Source organism: Ambystoma mexicanum, chromosome 11, assembly GCF_040938575.1.
Source record: "Ambystoma mexicanum isolate Mex_15411 chromosome 11, UKY_AmexF1_1, whole genome shotgun sequence".
NCBI lineage: Eukaryota > Metazoa > Chordata > Amphibia > Caudata > Ambystomatidae > Ambystoma > Ambystoma mexicanum.
Window position 1 is genome coordinate 13,600,405 of NC_090934.1, and position 16,969 is coordinate 13,617,373.

Consider the following 16,969-nt stretch of genomic DNA (forward strand, 5'->3'; position numbering starts at 1 on the left):
TCCTAGAGTCTGTTCTCTGCGCGGTGTTTTAGACACCGTTCTGTCATCCGTGTCGCCATTACCTGTTCTTTCACCTATAGGTCCAGTCCCTGGGCTATATTTCTAGTTCCTGTTCTCTGGCCCGTGTGAGCTGTGTGGCCCACTGAGCTGTCCCCCCGCCCAGTTCCTAGTCTCTGAGCTGTGTCTGGTACTAATCCCTGTTCTGAGCGTTGTGTGTCGTCCCTGTCTCAACTCTACTCCCACCCCCATCGACGTCCCTAAGCTGTGTCCCCGCCCAGTCCCCGGACTTTGACCTGTCCCTCCCTAGCTCTTCCAGCCCTTGAGCTGTGATCCCCCTTCCCTCCCAGTCCCTGGTCTCTGAGCTCTCCAGCCTGCCCGACCCTGGGCGGTGTGCCCAGTCCCTCATCTCGGAGCTCGGTGTCCGGTCCTAGCCCTGTTCTGAGAGTTGTGGGGGGTCCCTGGTCTCAGCTGGCTCCCTTCCCAGTCTGTGGTGTCTCCAGTCCCTTTCCCTCCCAGTCCCTGGTCTCTGAGCTCTCCAGCCTGCCCGACCCTGGGCGGTGTGCCCAGTCCCTCATCTCGGAGCTCGGTGTCCGGTCCTAGACCTGCTCTGAGAGTTGTAGGGGGTCTCTGGTCTCAGCTGGCTCCCTTCCCAGTCTGTGGTGTCTCCAGTCCCTTTCCCTCCCAGTCCCTGGTCTCTGAGCTCTCCAGCCTGCCCGACCCTGGGCGTTGTGCCCAGTCCCTCATCTCGGAGCTCGGTGTCCAGTCCTAGCCCTGTTCTGAGAGTTGTGGGGGGTCCCTGGTCTCAGCTGTCTCCCTTCCCAGTCTGTGGTGTCTCCAGTCCCTTTCCTCCCAGTCCCTGAGCTCTCCAGCCTGCCCGACACTGGGCGGTGTGCCCAGTCCCTCATCTCGGAGGTCGGTGTCCGGTCCTAGCCCTGTTCTGAGAGTTGTGGGGGGTCCCTGGTCTCAGCTGTCTCCCTTCCCAGTCTGTGGTGTCTCCAGTCCCTTTCCCTCCCAGTCCCTGGTCTCTGAGCTCTCCAGCCTGCCCGACCCTGGGCGTTGTGCCCAGTCCCTCATCTCGGAGCTCGGTGTCCAGTCCTAGCCCTGTTCTGAGAGTTGTGGGGGGTCCCTGGTCTCAGCTGTCTCCCCTCCCAGTCCGTGGTGTCTCCAGTCCCTTTCAGGCCCACCGCCTTGTTCTGGAACTCTGCATTCCCTTTCCTCCTGTGCACTGCTGCCCCGGATTTATGTTAAAGGATATTTGTACTGCGCACTATCACCACCGGAGTGATCCCTCTGGCAGCCCTGAAAAGGAAAGCGGGTGGGGGGTGAAGTTAGTGGGGGCGAGCGGGATCAGTACAAGAGAGCAGTAATGTGCTCTTGGTAGCTTCAGTTCGGTTAACACTGTTCCCTGAGCTTGGGGGTGCTTTACCGGTCGGTAGTCTTCGTGAGCTGTTGTGCGAAGCGATGTGTGGTTTGTTTTGTTGTTGCGGTGTGGTGAAGTTTGTGCGGTTTGTTGTGCTTTAGGGTTGTGGTTGTGTTTGGTTAGTTTGAGAGGTGTATGCAGAGGGGTGAGATTGTTAGTAGGTACGTTGTTGGCCTCGCTATATAGAGGTGATGTGCGCTGAAACACCACGTTCTTTCTGGGTGTGGCTTGTGAATATCTCTGCATTTCTATCTAAATCCGGCCTTGGCTAATATTCACGGTCCTGTCTATATACGGTGCATGCCCAATATTCACTATTGTAACCCGATGTGGTACTGACCTACCGTCGAGCCTGTCTAGATGTGAATCAAGCTAGCATATAGAATTCTATCTAAAGACTGCATTGTTAATGCTCCCAGTGCAGTCTAGATGTGGCGCTGGCCGTCATGCATAATCCTCTCTTGATGTGGTGCAAGCTGATGTTCACAGTTCTGTATAAGTGTGGCGCTTGTTAACATTCACGCTTCGATCTAAGGGTGGGAATGCTAACCTTCAAATTCCAATCTAGATGCGACATAGGTTAATATTCATCATTCTAACTAAATGTTGTAGTTGCTATCGTTCATAATTCTGTCTGGGTTCTGCGCAGGCTAACGTTCACAATTCTGTCTCAATGTGGTACTTGCTAACATTCATAATTCCATCCAAGTATGGCACTTATTTGTTTGTTTATTTGTAATGCGCAAGCATACAAATCAGGTATCAGGGCGCAGCATTTAGAATTTGCGAAGCTTAGTTACAACAACCATAATATATACATAAACACAAACGTAAATAGCAGGATTATATACATATATACAAGAAGGCACAAGTGGTTACATTGTGTGCCAGTGGCAAAGGTAGGGCAGGCTAGGCATTTGGATATGATTGGAGGCCTATGTTTTCAGCCGTAAGACTACCTTGGATCGTAGGTTTTGGTCCATTCTGAGAGTTGGCGGTAAAGAGTTCCATAATTTGGCTGCTTTCACTGGGAAGCTGTTGCCCCCTATTGAGGAACGTTTGAAGTTGGGGACAGAAAGGTAGTCTTTGTAGGCTATTCTTATGGGTCTCAAGGAGGTCTGTCTGTGAAATCTGTTGATCAAATAGATCGGGGCAGCGTTATTGAGGGATTTATGAGTGAGTGAAGCCGTTTTTAGAAGAATTTCGTCTTTGATGGAAAGCCAATTGTTCTGTTGGCTATGTCCTGTGATATGCTCTCTTCTAGAGATGCCCAGAGGCGCTCGAAGAGCATTGTTCTGAAGAGTTTGGAATTTGCTGGTGGTGGCTTTGGAGGATCCTAGATAGAGAGCGTTACAATAGTCCAGGCGGGACAGTATAACTGCTCTGGCAAGGGTGAGGCAACTGATGTCGGACAGGAATGGTTTGGCTGCACGGATCAGTTTACACGTGTATGCCGTGGAGGATGCCAGGAAGTTCACCTGTCTGTTGAAGGAGAAGCTAGAGTCCAGGTAGAAACTTAGTGTTTTAACCTCTTGTCCTACTTTGATGCTGTTGCCATCAATCGAGAAAGAGCAGTAAGCAGGGCCCAGTTTCTTTAGGCTGGAGGTAGTACCTAGGATGATAAGTTCAGTTTTATCATCATTCAGGCATAGTCCATGAGTGGCCATCCATGCCTGGATGAGGATGTACACTCTATTCACCAAGGCCAAATCCTTCTCATAATCTCCAGAAGGCGGAAGGAGGATCTGGGTATCATCTGCATAGTTAGGGTAGGTGATAGCGAGATGATCCAGATCATCGAAAAGGGGCTTGGTAAATATATTGTACAATGTAGGGGAGACACAGGAGCCCTGTGGCACACCACAGGTGATAGGTATAGGGTCTGCTGCAGCTGTGGGTGAGAAGACCCTCATAGTTCTGCCGCTGAGGAATGATCTGATCCAGGTGATGGCCTCAGCGGAGAAGTGGGCTGATGTGTGGAGATGTGTGCATAAGACTGAGTGATCGACCAGGTCGAAGGCTGCAAAGAGGTCAAGGAGGAGGAGTAGGGCAGCTTGGCCATTGTCTCTAAGCTTATTGATCTGTGCTTTCAGGTCAATGAGAGCAGTCTTAGTCCCATGTTGGGGGTGGAAGCCTGATTGTCTAGCTCCTAAAAGGTGATGTTCTTCCAGGTATTTCTGTATTTGTACGTATGCAACCTTGTCCAGGATTATTTTTAGAAGGAATGGTACAGTTGTTATGGGTCTGTAGTTTGTAGCCGTGGCTGGGTCAAGTGTGGGTTTTTTTTAGTAATGGGAGTACCAAAGATTGTTTTAAGTTGGAGGGGATAGAACCAGTGGAGAAAGAGGCATTAATTAGTTTTGTGATGAAAGGGGAGAGGTCACGGGTGGCATCTTTGATGAGCTGTGCCAGGCACAGATCTCCCTGACAATTGGATGGTTTCAGGGACAAGATGATTTTTTTCTACTTAAAGTGTGGTGACTTTGGAGAAATTGAAGCGATTGGTTTCTCTTAGAGTAGGCTTCTCAGGTAGCTTGGATCGGAGAGGATCGTTTAAGGAGGCTTTTTTACGGTAGATTTTATTTTGTAAGGTAGCAAACTTGTTAGCTAGGGCGTTTTGGATTTCTTGGCACCAATTTTTATCTTTGGTACAAATATCTAGTGGTACTATAGGGGTTTCTACTTCTTTAAGGATGGAGAATAATTCCTTCATGCTGGATTTCGCTTGGGAAATGCGGGAGTCAAAGGAGGTTCGTTTGGCCAGGTAGATTTTCTTTTTTGTAGAGGGCGGCTAGTTTGGAGAGTTTGAGTTTATTGGCTGCTGAAGGGAATTCTTTCCAGGTGGCCTCGCAATTTCTTTTTTGCTGTCTTGTTTTTGAGGTATGGTGTATACCATTTGTTTAGATGCGTTTTGGGCTTGCTTGGCCTGAGTTTGGGGGGGGGTCTAGCGAGGTGGCCATATTATATTCTTCGACCAGAGTCTCTGGATCTGAATTATCGGGGAGTGTGTTAAGTGTGGGGATTAGGTTCGGGATGAGTCTCTCAACTGCAATACTCGTCTTGTTTCTCGTGAGTGTGGGGGGGGGCCCTGACTATCGGCAGGGGTGGGGGTCGATGGTAGAGAGCATGAACGATACCAGATGGAGGTTAGTCCAGGCTAATGGTGAGATGTTGGTGATGTTTGCCAGACAATTGTTATCAGCCACCCAACCAAGTATTCTGCCTTTAGCATGTGTAGGTTCCATGCTTCTTTGGGTAAAACCTAATTCGGAAAGGGTAACTTTCATGGAGTGGGTAAGGTTGTTGGATACTTGGCATGTATGCTAATTTCTGTCCTCATAGGGTTGTTGCTTGTGTTCTGTTCCAGCTATCGTCGTCTCTCCGGTTGTTGTAGGAGTTTCCCTTAGTCGGTTCTGGGTGTTGCCTATGCCATCATATGTCCTGTCAATCTGTTCTCTGTGTTTCCTGTTTGATTGTTTAGGTGTTTCAATTTGGTTCCGAGGTGTTGAAGAGCCAGGTTTTTAGTCGTTTCCTAAATTGTAGATAATCTTTGGTGTTTCTTATTTCTTTCGGGATGTTATTCCAGGTTTTTGTGGCCAGGTCGGAGAAGGAGGAAGCCCTAGTTTGTTCTTGGCGTATGGTTTTGGTTCCAGGTGGATTTCATTGCTTGATCTGAGGAGTCTCAAATCGGATTGTAGATTATTTTCTTTTGTATGAATTCGAATCCTTGTCTGCTGATTGCCCTGTGTGTTATGCACATTGTTTTGAAAGTGATGCGATGTTTGACTGGAAGCCAATGTAGTATTTTTAGTGTTGGAGTGATGTGGTCTCTTCTGGATAGTTTGAGGAGGAGTCTGGCTGCTGCATTTTGGATGCGTTGTAGTTTCTTCAGGAGGTATTCTAGTATCCCGAGTTAGAAGCTGTTTGCATAGTCGATTCTTGACATGATGACGGCGACATTGTAAGTGTTTTTTGGATGAAGGAGAGGAAAGATAGAATTCTTGTTGTGTGAAGGAGAAAGCATTTTTTGATTATTGCATTTATTTGTGGTTCTAAGGTTAGGGTGTTGTCCATTAGGACTCCCAGATTTCTTACTACCTTAGATGGTGTTGGCGCAGTTCCCATTTCCGTTGGCCAGAGAATGCATGTGTGGTTCTCTTGGTTTTTTGATATAATCATGATTTCTGTCTTTCCTGGGTTGATTTTCAAGTTGTTGGCGTTTATCCCGTCAGACTTTTTAGATATTCTGTTAGGGTTGAGTGATCGGCTTGAGTGTCTTCGATTTTGTAGATTTGATTGTCTGCATAGTTGTAGCATGTCATTTTGTATTTTTTGAAGATCCTTATTACTGGGGTCTGGTAGATGTTGAAGTACAGTGGTGATAGTGAGGATCCCCGTGCTACTCTGCAGCCATTAACTCGTGGAGTAGATGGTTTTATCCATACGGTTTCTGCTCTGCCGGCTAGAAATGATTTCATCCAAAGTAGTGCCATGTCCGTTATACCTATATCTTCCAATCCTTTGGTTAGGGTGTCGTGGCTAACTGTGTCAAAGGCTGCGGAGAGATCGAGCAGAATAAGGGCTGAGGTTATGTTTGAGTCTGCGTTAGTTTTGAGGTCATCCCAGATGGATAGTAGTGCTGTTTCCGTTCCTCTTGCTTGTCTGAAACCGACTTGAGCTTGGTCCAGCAGGTGGTGTTTTTTGACGTGTTCTTGGGTTAGTTTGTATATGTAGGTTTCAAGAAGTTTTGCTTTGTAGGGAATGTTTGAAATCGGCCTGTAGTTGGAGAGGTCTTCTACTTCGCCACTTGTGTTTTTTAAAAGCGGTTTAATATATGCTGATGTGAAGGTTCTTGGTACAGTTCCTGTTGCCAGTGAGAGACTTAGGAGGTTTCTGTAGTATTCTGATGGTGTTCCTTGTGCAAGGTTTGATTTATAAATGTCAGAGATCCATGGGTGATCCAGCTTTCTTGCTGTGTTTTACCAACTTGGCGAATGCCTCTGCTGATATTTCAGGATAGTTTTGTACTTTGTGCTGTGGTTCCTCGTCTGGTCCGGTTAGTTGAGTGTTAGGGTTGGTCTGTTTTATAGGATGTTGTTTATTTTGTTCTTGAAGTGGTCCGCCAAGTCGTTGCACAGTTTCTCTGAGGGGGTTGGAGTGTTGACACAACCAGGTGGGTTTCTCATTTCTTTTATGATGTTGAAAATTTCTGTTTGTGTGTTGGTGGCATTGGTGATTCTGTCGTCATAATGCCTTCTCTTTGCCTTGTGAATTATCTTCTTGTATGATCGGATTTCTTTCTGAAACTGGGTTTTCTTGTCTTGGTTATATTCTTTCCTCCATTCCAATTATAGCATCTTGTTATTTTTCATGATGCTTAGTAGTGGGAGCATTTTGCCATAGCTCTTTTTCTTGAGGGAGTAAAAGGTTTTTCCAGGGCGATGTTTTTGACTTGATCAGCAATCCATTTGTGGAGTAGCTCCGCTTTCCCGTCTGGGTCTGCCATACAAGTATAGGCGTCCCGGGCTATTGCCCTGGCTAAATGTTGCTCTGCAGCCCCCCCTTCAGCCACTCGAGTGGGGGCCATATTTCATAAAAGTAGCCACCAAATCCCCACTTGCTGGCCACACAGCTTGCTATATGTTCTGCTTACGATTGTACACAAAATAACCAAAAGACATTTTCAAATTTAAAATCAGTGTGTGAATAAAATAGCGGCTTTAAGTTTGATTCAACCAAAAATCCCCTCCCATTGTTGTGCCCTGTGCCCCGTCCTTTTAATCTGTTTTCATGGTTCACTCCTAAAGTTGACGTGGGCTTGTAAAACTGCTCCATCGAAATGAAAGTTTTCTATTCTTCTGACATGAAGCTGCTAACGTTTCCTTTTCACACTGGGGGCAGCACCCTCACCCTGGGCACGAACCAGAAAGCAGCCCAGCCCTTGTCCCGACTGAACAGTGCATTCTGAACCTGATGCTATTTTATAAAGAATTGCAGAAGCAATGCTATTTACAGGCCACTTTAATAACATCTCTGCAACAGTTGCTGAACCTCCTGAGCTACCTAGGGAACTCTCTGCTTTAGGATGTAACTCTGTGATAGTGCTCAGATTCACTGCATCATCTTCAGCCGCCACAGTGGGACGTCACACAGGAGCTCTAGGCAAACTGTAAACATCTCTTCTGTTTGGGCAAAGTGAGGTCCCTGCCCCAATGCTAAAAAAAACTATCCTCACGCTGCTCTTCTGTTAAATTAGCTGAAATACTAATGTGGTTAGATGATCTGCTAAGGTCTGGTGAACCTTTTTCACCAGAAAAAACCTTCACCTTTAAATTTAGAGCCGCACAGGGATGCGGCCCTGGGAGCATGTGCTCCCCTGACTCCGCCCACCGGTGCCACTCCTCAGTCCCCTTTTCCACGTCGATGGGAATAGGCCGATTTCACTAGCGCTCCTGGGTTTGGCTTTGGCCATGTAATGCCACGCGCTCTTCCCCAGATACTTTCTTCTATTTTTTTGTCTTCTTTTTGTCAATCAGGTACTTGGTCCTTCAGCGCCACACTCCTCCCCAGCAAATGTTGACTTCAGCGGGCTTCAGCAGGGTCCAGCCTGCAAGGGGCTCTTCCCTACATCTGTTCCCCACGCTCTTTGCCTCTGCTGCCCTGGCCCTGACAACAGCTGGGAAGGTTGTGCTGCGTGCAACGCACTTGCGCCGCGCGCACTGACTAACAGGCTAGCTCGGTGGAGGGAGCTATTCGAAAAGTCGCCTCCAGAGGATCTGAAGGACTTCATCAGACAGATTGAGGCCCAAGGGAGATCTGCTCTTTTCCATCTCACCCCATAAGGGCGACTCCTTCCCAAGGAAATGCCTGAGCGGGAGGAAACTCTCTGGTTCTCGCACCAGCACATGTACAGAGGCTAGTCCAGCTACCGGCTTCACGGCCAAGGGGGTCATCAGATCCTTCCTGGCACAGTGCTGAGGGACTGCAAGGTTCTTTTACCGGATGTACACCCAAGGGGCAATGTCCTAGTACCGGCCTAATGTCAGAAGAGGAGCCTACACGCAGCGCTTCCGGCAACACTGCCGAGGGTAATATGCCTTCCAGGCCCGACCTGAGATGCAGGGTAGGCCTCACACTCCACCGACAAGAGTGTTGGAGGAGGCCGGACCCAGTGAGCCAGACACCACAACTTCGGCATGTAACATGCAGCTTGACAAAGTGGCTGCCTTGGCAAATAAAATGGCTGCTCGTCCGATGCCACTCCTAGGAACGGAGCAGGTGGGAGAACGAGTTTCAAGGTGCGACTGGTGTCAACCAGGTACGTGGCCTACAGTTTATCCATCAGCAGCGCAGGGCAGGTGTCCCCTGCAACCGCGGCAGAGTGCAGTCCGGCCCCAGCAGCCTTCAGCCACTACGTCAATATCACCTGCCACCTCTTCAGCGTCCGAAGACAGGTTCTTCGAAAGGTTCCTAGCGCTGATGCAAACTCATCAGATGCGGTCCATCCTTTGGGATGCAGTAAGGGACATGCTCCCTCCGGTCACCCCACCGGTGCCCATAGTCATTCATCCGATTGCTCCGATGCCATTGGCCCCAGTGCAGCCCATGCTGCTCCTGACGGATCCTTCGATTCTGGCTCTCCTATCTCCCACAGTACAGGCAGTTCCACACCAGCCTTCGCAGCAGCCACCGGCTCTGGTATTCACACTGCAGCCCACAGCGCCCAGTACTCCTCCACCCACTCCGGACCAACCGGACTCTCTGGTGGACACAGACGAGCATGAGGACCCAACACGCCATCTTCAGCCAAGGCCTTCCATGAATGGCTTACAGAATATTTGGGGTTTCCTCAACCGGAGGTCGAACAGCCGGAGGAAGGCATCCTGGCAGAAGTCCTCACTCTACGCCCCCCTGCTAGGACAGGTATCACGATGCAGGAACAGATGGCTGAAGCCACACTCGGCCCAGCCTGTCAATCGGCGCCTCGACGCAAGTATAGGCAAATGGAGGTGGATTCACTCTTGCTGTCGGCATACCCTCAGCCTCACTCTTTGGTGATCGCTGCAGCGTCACTCTACTCTAAGCCTCAGTTGTCCTCGGCCGCCTCCTCGTCCTCGGCACTGCTAGGCAAGGAGAAGATCTTGGAGGCGTATGGTAAGAAGCTGTACTCCAATGCCTCGTTTCACCTGTGTCAATCCAACGTGGCTGCCCTGCTGGCAGCCGTTAACCAAAGGCTTTGACAGGAAATAGCCAACTTCCTCCTGGAACCTCCGGTGCAGATCCAAGCACGCTGCAAGGTGGTGCTGGCAGAAGCCAAGCTGGTGGCGCAGGACATCATGGAGTCATCCGCGGTCCACAGCGATACCTCTGGCCGGGCCATATGCATCGCCACGGACATGAGGACTGCCTGGCTTCAGGCTACTAAGTTTAACCCAGATGTCCAGGAACGCATATTGGACCTTCCATTCGAGGGTAGTGACCTCTTTCACTCTACCACCGATGAGGATTTAGATAAAAAGAACTGCTCGCAAACAGCAAAGTCTTTATCCTAACGATGGCCAAGGCATACACCCAGCCGCATCAACGCTCCGATAAGGGGTGGGTGTTCAGCGGGTTCTGGGGTTTCCAAGAGCAGAGGTCGAGATAGCCCGACTGTTCTCAGTCAGCACCGTCACAAAACAACAAAAAGGGGTGGGGGTACGGGGATGGGCTTTTTCCAGTCCTCTGCTACAGCAGCAGCAGCAGCCTCGGAGGGAAAGAAGGCATGACGCGTCCCTTCGGGTCCACGTATCTCAGGCTTGCCTTCCACTTTTTCAAACCCCTGGATCCTCTGTAGTCTCCATGGGGTACAGCCTACTGATCCCTCACTCTCCTCCCTCCTCCCCTCCACTCCCACAGATTGGGACAGCAACTCTGGTACTGGAAATTGGGTCGCTCATCAAGAGCCTGGCAGTGTATGAAGTCCCAGCCGCCCAGAGAGGAATGGGCTTCTATTCCATGATTTTCGCCACACAGAAGAACTAGGCTGGCCTGAAAGTTGTGTTGGACCTCTCCACCCTCGACCTCTCCCTACCTCAAAAATTCAAGATGGTTACACCAGCACTCGAGGCGTAGACACTAGACGAGGGAGACTGGATGTTCTCCCTCGATCTGAAAGGCGCTTATCTGCACGTCCCGATTTGGCAGCCGCATCGCTCCTTCCTGCGCTTCAGGATCATGGGCTGCCATTTCCAATACAAGGTGCTACCCTTTGGCCTCAACTCGGGGTATTTACAAGGCTAATGAATGCAGTGGCAGCCCTCCTCGGGGCTCAGGGCCACCATCTCTGCCTGTACCTGGATGACTGGCTCATCAGGGTGACATCTCCGGAGGCGGTGCGCCACACTTCCTCAATACCTATGGACACATTCCATGACCTGGGGTTTACTATCAACCTCAAGAAGTCTCAGCTGCACCCTACGCAGAGCCTGACCTTCCTGGGCCTCATCTGGGACACGAGCTCCGAGAGAGTCTTTCCCTCGGATGACAAGATCACGGCCATAAAGAGGGCCACTACTCACTTCCTCTCCAGGACAATGACCTCGTCCTGGTGGTACCAACACTTATTGGGTATCAGGGCAGTGGTCCTACTGGCCGTACCCCACACAAGACTCCAGATGAGATTACAGCTGCACTTCGCAGCCTCATGGAATCAGGAGAAGGGCTCCCAAGTGGAGCCGGTCAGCATCCCTCCTTCTCTCCATTCGGACCTCACGTGGTTTTCCAAGGACTACAACTTGCAAACTGGCAAGCCCTTGCGGCAGCCGGCTCCGCAGGTCACCATCACTACAGACTCCTCCCTGGAGGGCTGGGGAGCCACTCTGGACAGCCACAGCGTTGATGCAGTCTGGACCTGGCAGGAGCATGAGTCCTCATATCAACTGACTGGAGCTGAAAGCTGTCTGGATATCTCTCAAAGATTTCCTTCCGCTCATTGGGGGCAAGGTCGTCCTTATACAGACCGACAACTCCACCAGCATGTACTATGTCAACAAGCGGAGGGGTACCAGGTCCCCTCCACTGTGCAGCCTAGCAGTCAGCATGTGGGAATGGGCCCTGGGGAACGTGTGGCAAGGGCAGGGCCCCGGCTCAACACCTTCCAGATGGAACGGCATGACAGCATATTGATATTTTATTCTATCGCGCTCGTACACAAGTGTTTCAGAGTGCGACAAGGCAAGGGAGCGTAACAAGGGAGAACAAAACAACAATCTTACTAGGCCCAGTGACATTGAGAACACGCAAGTGCATGGGAGAGGGGTTAGGGGGGAGGGGGAATGTGCGAAATAAAGGAGAAACAGATAAATAATAAATAATAAAGGCAACAAACAGTGGTAGTGCAGCCAGCAAGTGACAAGTGCTGGGTTTAAGGCAGAAGACAGGGTAGGTTTGATAAGTGCAGGAAGTAAAAGGGGGGGCTGCATGGCTACAGATACAGACCCCAGTGTAAGGGGTGGCTCGGAGGCAGTGCAGGAGTTTGGCAGGGTGAGCAGGTACTTGGGCCCGGAGGACAGAGGGGTGGCCAGGTGCACAGTGCCAAGAGAGAACAGATCAGCAGGGAAGAGGGGGAGCGAAGGCAGAAGAAAAGAGGAAGGTCTTGAGGTGCTTCCGGAACCAGAGATGGTTCTCTAGTTTCAGAGTGGCAGGGAGGCTGTTCCAGAGGGTGGCCCAGCTGAAGATAGAGATCTACCCCAGCTCGTTTCTTTGAAAAATGACTGACCCTAAAGGGAGGTAGAGGAGCAAAGAGCTTGAGAGAAGAGGTATTTGCAGAGGGGTAGCTGAAGGTATTTTGGGCCCAGGCCCCAGAACGCCTTGTGGACAATGCAGAGGGTTTTGAATTTAATCCTTGCATCCACTGGGAGCCAATGGAGGGATTTCAGAGCTGGAGAGTTACGATCCCAGGGCTTGAAGCCAAGGACACGTCTCGCAGTCCTGTTCTGGATTAGTTGCAGAGGGCGGAGAGTAGAGGCAGGTAGATTTAGAAAGAGGCTGTTAAAATAGTCCAAGTTAGAGAGAACCAGAGCTTGGGATACCATGAGCTTCTGGGGGACGGAGAGGAAAGGCAGAGTACCTCTGAGGGGGTGCAGTAGGAAGTTTGACTTTTTAGAGACATCTGAGATGTGGGCAGAGAAGGAAAGTGTGGAGTCAAAGATGACCCTGAGGTTCTTAGCCTCGCAGGTGGGATTAGGAGGAGGGCCAAGGGAGGCCGCTCAGAGAGTGAGGGGAAAGGATGGTGAAGGTGTGCCGATGAGGAGGGTCGCTGTCTTGCTGGCATTCAGACAAAGATCATTGGCGGCAAACCAATCTTGAATGGCAGTTAGGCAATCAGAGATGAGAGAAGGAGAGGAGGTGGCTGAGGGCAGCCTAAAAATGAGGTGTCAGCGTAGCACTGGAAATTTGAGCAGAAAATGGCAATGCAGTGAGCGAGAGATGCCAGGTATTGGTTGAAAAGTCAGGGCGAGAGGTTAGACCCCAGGTAGAGATGAAGATAGATGATAGGAAGGATCCAAGTTGGACCTGGGAGGGTCGATCAGAGAGGAAAGAGGTCAGCCAGGCCAGAGCCTTATCGGTGATACCCAGGTTTTCACAGAGATGGTTGAGCAGGATGGTATGGTTGACCGTATCAAAGGTAGAAGATTGATTGAGGAGGATTAGGACAGAGGGAATGTTAGAGTCAAGGTTGGAGAGCAGATCTTCACAGATGTTCAGGAGAGCAGTTGCTGTGCTTCTGGCAGCTCTGAAGCCAGACTGGTGGTTAACCGAGAGATGGCCAACTTTTCCAGGAGTTTGCCCAGAAAGGGAGTAATGGAAATTGGGCAATAGTTAGCTAGACAAGAAGGATCAGCTATCAGCTGTGGGGTTCTTGAGAAGAGGATGCACAAGTGAGTGCTTCAGAGGGGATGGGAAGGATCCTGAGGCAAAGGAGTGGTTGCAAAAATCAGCAAGGGCCAGAGCGAGGGTGTCAATGTGGTTCTTGATGGTTTTTAGAGGAAAAGGGATGAACCTGTTTTGATGAGGCTTTCATAGATCAGACTTGTCTAGCGACCTCGTCGGGGGAGAAAAGAGGAAAGGACGAGAAAGAAGGTGGGGGGTGGCTAAAGGAGGGTCAGCAAGCTCAGATGGACAGGGGAGAGAGGAGAGGAGGGGTGGAGGTGGAGAGGGTGGACAGGATGTCCTGGGTTTTTGAGATAAAGTGAGAGGCAAGGGCATTGCAAAGAGCCTGGGAGGCAGCAGGGCTGGCCAGCTCCTTGCAGATTTGGCCAAGTTGTTAGATGCTGCAGAGACACGGGCTTGAATGTGGACTCTCTTCTTGGTGAGGACAGAGCCGGTATTGCCTTTGTAGCAGGCAACAGGCCAGTTTGTCGGAGGATGAACAAGACGTCCATTTCCTCTCAGCTGCCCTACACTTACGTTTAAGTGTAGCTATCTCCGAGTCATACCAGGAATTGCACTTGGATTTGGACTTCAAATGGATCTTCATGACGGGGGCAAGAGCATCAAGAGTATCACAAATTGAAGAGTAGAGCATGAGACAGCCAGAGGTTTTGGGGGGGGGGGGCGGGGGTGGCGTCAAAAGCCTCAACTGACGCACGCTTCATGGCCGGATGTCCGAGAAGGTAGGTAGCTGTGTTGGTGTAGGCTTGACCTGGGGGGGGGGAGAGATGGAGAGATGAGAGGAGGTAGTGATCGTTCCAGGAGAGAGGAGTGGTTAGAGGGATGGAGAGGGGTAGGTCAGTGGAGATCAAGACATTGAATGCAGAGTGAGTTGGGCCAGAGGGGAGGATGGCCAGGGAGATGGAGTCGCAGAGGTCATGGAAGAGTACAGAGGAGGAACAAGGAGAGTCTAAATGTAGGAGGAGGAGGAGGAGGAGGAAGAAGGATAGGAATGATAGTGGCAGGAATCCACTCAGGAAAGATCAGGGCTACCCCTACCCACAGGACCGGAGGATCTTGTAGCCATCAGGGAGGAGAGTGTCAAAGCTCGTGACAGAGCTGGCCGTGAACCATGTCTCAGTAAGATCAAGGACATCAAGGTCTAGTTCAAGGAGATGGTAGATGTCAGAGGAGTGTTTGACAGCAGAGTTGAAAGTGGCATATACCTTCCCTCCCACACCCCTGGTCCACAGGGTTATCTGCAAGATAAAGGAACCTTGTCACCTCAGCATCATTCTGATAGCTCTGTGGTGGCCGGCGAGACCGTGGGTCTCGGAGCTTCTCAGCCTCTCAGACAGACCACCCATTCACCTTCTGATGGGCCAGCTCATCTTCTGGCGCAGCAGGGGGGCAGGGTCATCCACCCCGCCCCACATAAGTTAAACCTTGCAGCGTGGTTCCTGAGCAGGTCACATTGAAGCACCTGTGCCTATTGCAGGCTAACCTAGAAATCAATCAGGGCGAGTACAAGAGTAAATGGACTATGTTTTGTCACTGGGTGGACTCTAAAGAGATCAACCCCCTTACGTGCACGTTGGATGATGTGCTCTCCTTTTTGGCACACCTTGCTCACTCAGGCGTGCAGGTGGACACATGCCGCACCTATTTGGCAGCCACAGGGACCAACAGAAATTCGGAGGAAAAGGTCTTCTCTTCCAACCCGATAGTCAAACATCTGGCGGCCTCTCCAGGCTCTACCCCCCCCCATCAAGAAACCATACCCTGGGACCTCAATGTAGTGTTGGGCGCCTTGGCGCACAAGCCCTTCGAGCCAATGGCATCTGTGGACATCAGGCTAGTCGCCATTAAGACAGCTTTGTTAGTGGGCCTCACCTCCGCTCGCAGAGTCAGCGAGATTCAGGTCCTGGTGGCCTCAGAACCCTATATGACCTTTCACAAGGATAAGGTGGTCCTGCGGACACACCCTGCGGCCCTACCTAAGGTACCCTCCGCTTTCATCTAAACGAGGAAATAGTCTTACCTTTGTTTTTTGCTGACCCGAAGGATGAGGTTCAGAGGGTATTCAACTGCCTGGATGTCAGGCGCACCCTGAAATTCTATATGGACCGGAACAAGGGCTTCTGCAAATTGGACGCACTGTTTGTCACCTTCGGGGGGGTGGAGGGGTGGTCAAGGCCCGGGTATCGGGCATCAAAAGCCTCAATAGCACAGTGGATGGTTTCAACCATCAAGGAAGCCTATGTGGGGCAGCACAAGCCACGTCCAGCTAACATGCACGCCCACGCTGCCCGAGCCAAGGCCACAGCCATTGTCTTCCAATGGCAGGCTCCCTGGCAGGCCATCAGCAGGGTTGCCACCTGCGCCACCCTTTCGGCTTTCTGCAAGCATTACTGTTTGGACCCTGGCTCTAAGTCAGACGCGGCTTTCGGACAGGTGGTTCTTAGGAGTCTGTTTTCTTAAGGAGGGTCTCCTCTCCACCCTGGAGCTACATTCAGTTGTAATCTGCCATGCAGTATGGAGGAAAGGGGACGGGATGTAAGATCAATAGTTGCTCACCATAGTGACTAAGCTACTCTTAGTCCATAGTCCCCTTTCCTCCATATGTCCCTCCGTCCTCCACCCTAATAATAGTGGTGGCATTAGGCAATGCCACCAACGCGTTAATGGGGACTGAGATATGGTGCCAAAGGGTGGAGTCAGGGCAACGCTTGCTCCCTGGCCGCACCGCTGCGCGGCTCTAAATTTAAAGGGGAAGACGTTTTTTTCTGGTGAAAAGGGTTCAGTCTCCCGTCCCTAGTGAGGGACGCCCATGCAGTATGGAGGAAAGGGTACTATGGACTAAGAGTACGTTAGTCACTACAGTGAGTAACTATTCTACTCTTACGTCCCGTCCTCTTTCCTCCATACTGCATGAGTGTCCTTCCAAGGAACGGAACCTTTTTCACCAGAAAAAAACACCTTCCCCTTTAAATTTAGAGGCATGCGGCCGTTGGGGCATGCGCTGCCCTGACTCCGCCCTCCAGCGCCACATCCCATTAGCCTTTTCCTCGTCGATGGGAATGGCCCAAATTCACCAGTGCTCCTGGGTTTGGCTTCGGCCATGCAATTCCACGCGCGGACACTTCTTCTCTTTGTCTTTTTATCATTCAGGTACTCGGTCCTCAGGCGTCACGCTTCTCCCCAGCGCGTGTCTTCTACAGGGTTCAGTAGGTGGCAATCCTGAGACGGGCTTCTCCCGACTAAAGACCCCCACGCCCTCTGCCTACGGTGCCTTGGCCCAGACCACGGCTGGCAAGCTTGTACCGCGTGCAACACGCTTTCTTCGAGGTCTCTGAACAACAGACTATCCAGGTGGAGGGAGCTCTTCCAAAGATTGCCTCCAGAGGACCTAAAGTACTTTGCGTATCATCGTTCCAAACCCAAGGTAGCACTGCTCTTTTCCAGTGCACCCCGCAAGAGAGACTCCTTCCAAAGGATGTGCCCGCACGGGAGGCACCGCCCAGGTCCTGGTACCAGCACAAGTACCAAGGCTGTATCATCTACCGCCCGACAGGCCAAGGGATCAGTAGATCCTCCCGGTGACTGGGTTGAGGGACCGGAAGGTTCTTTAACCGG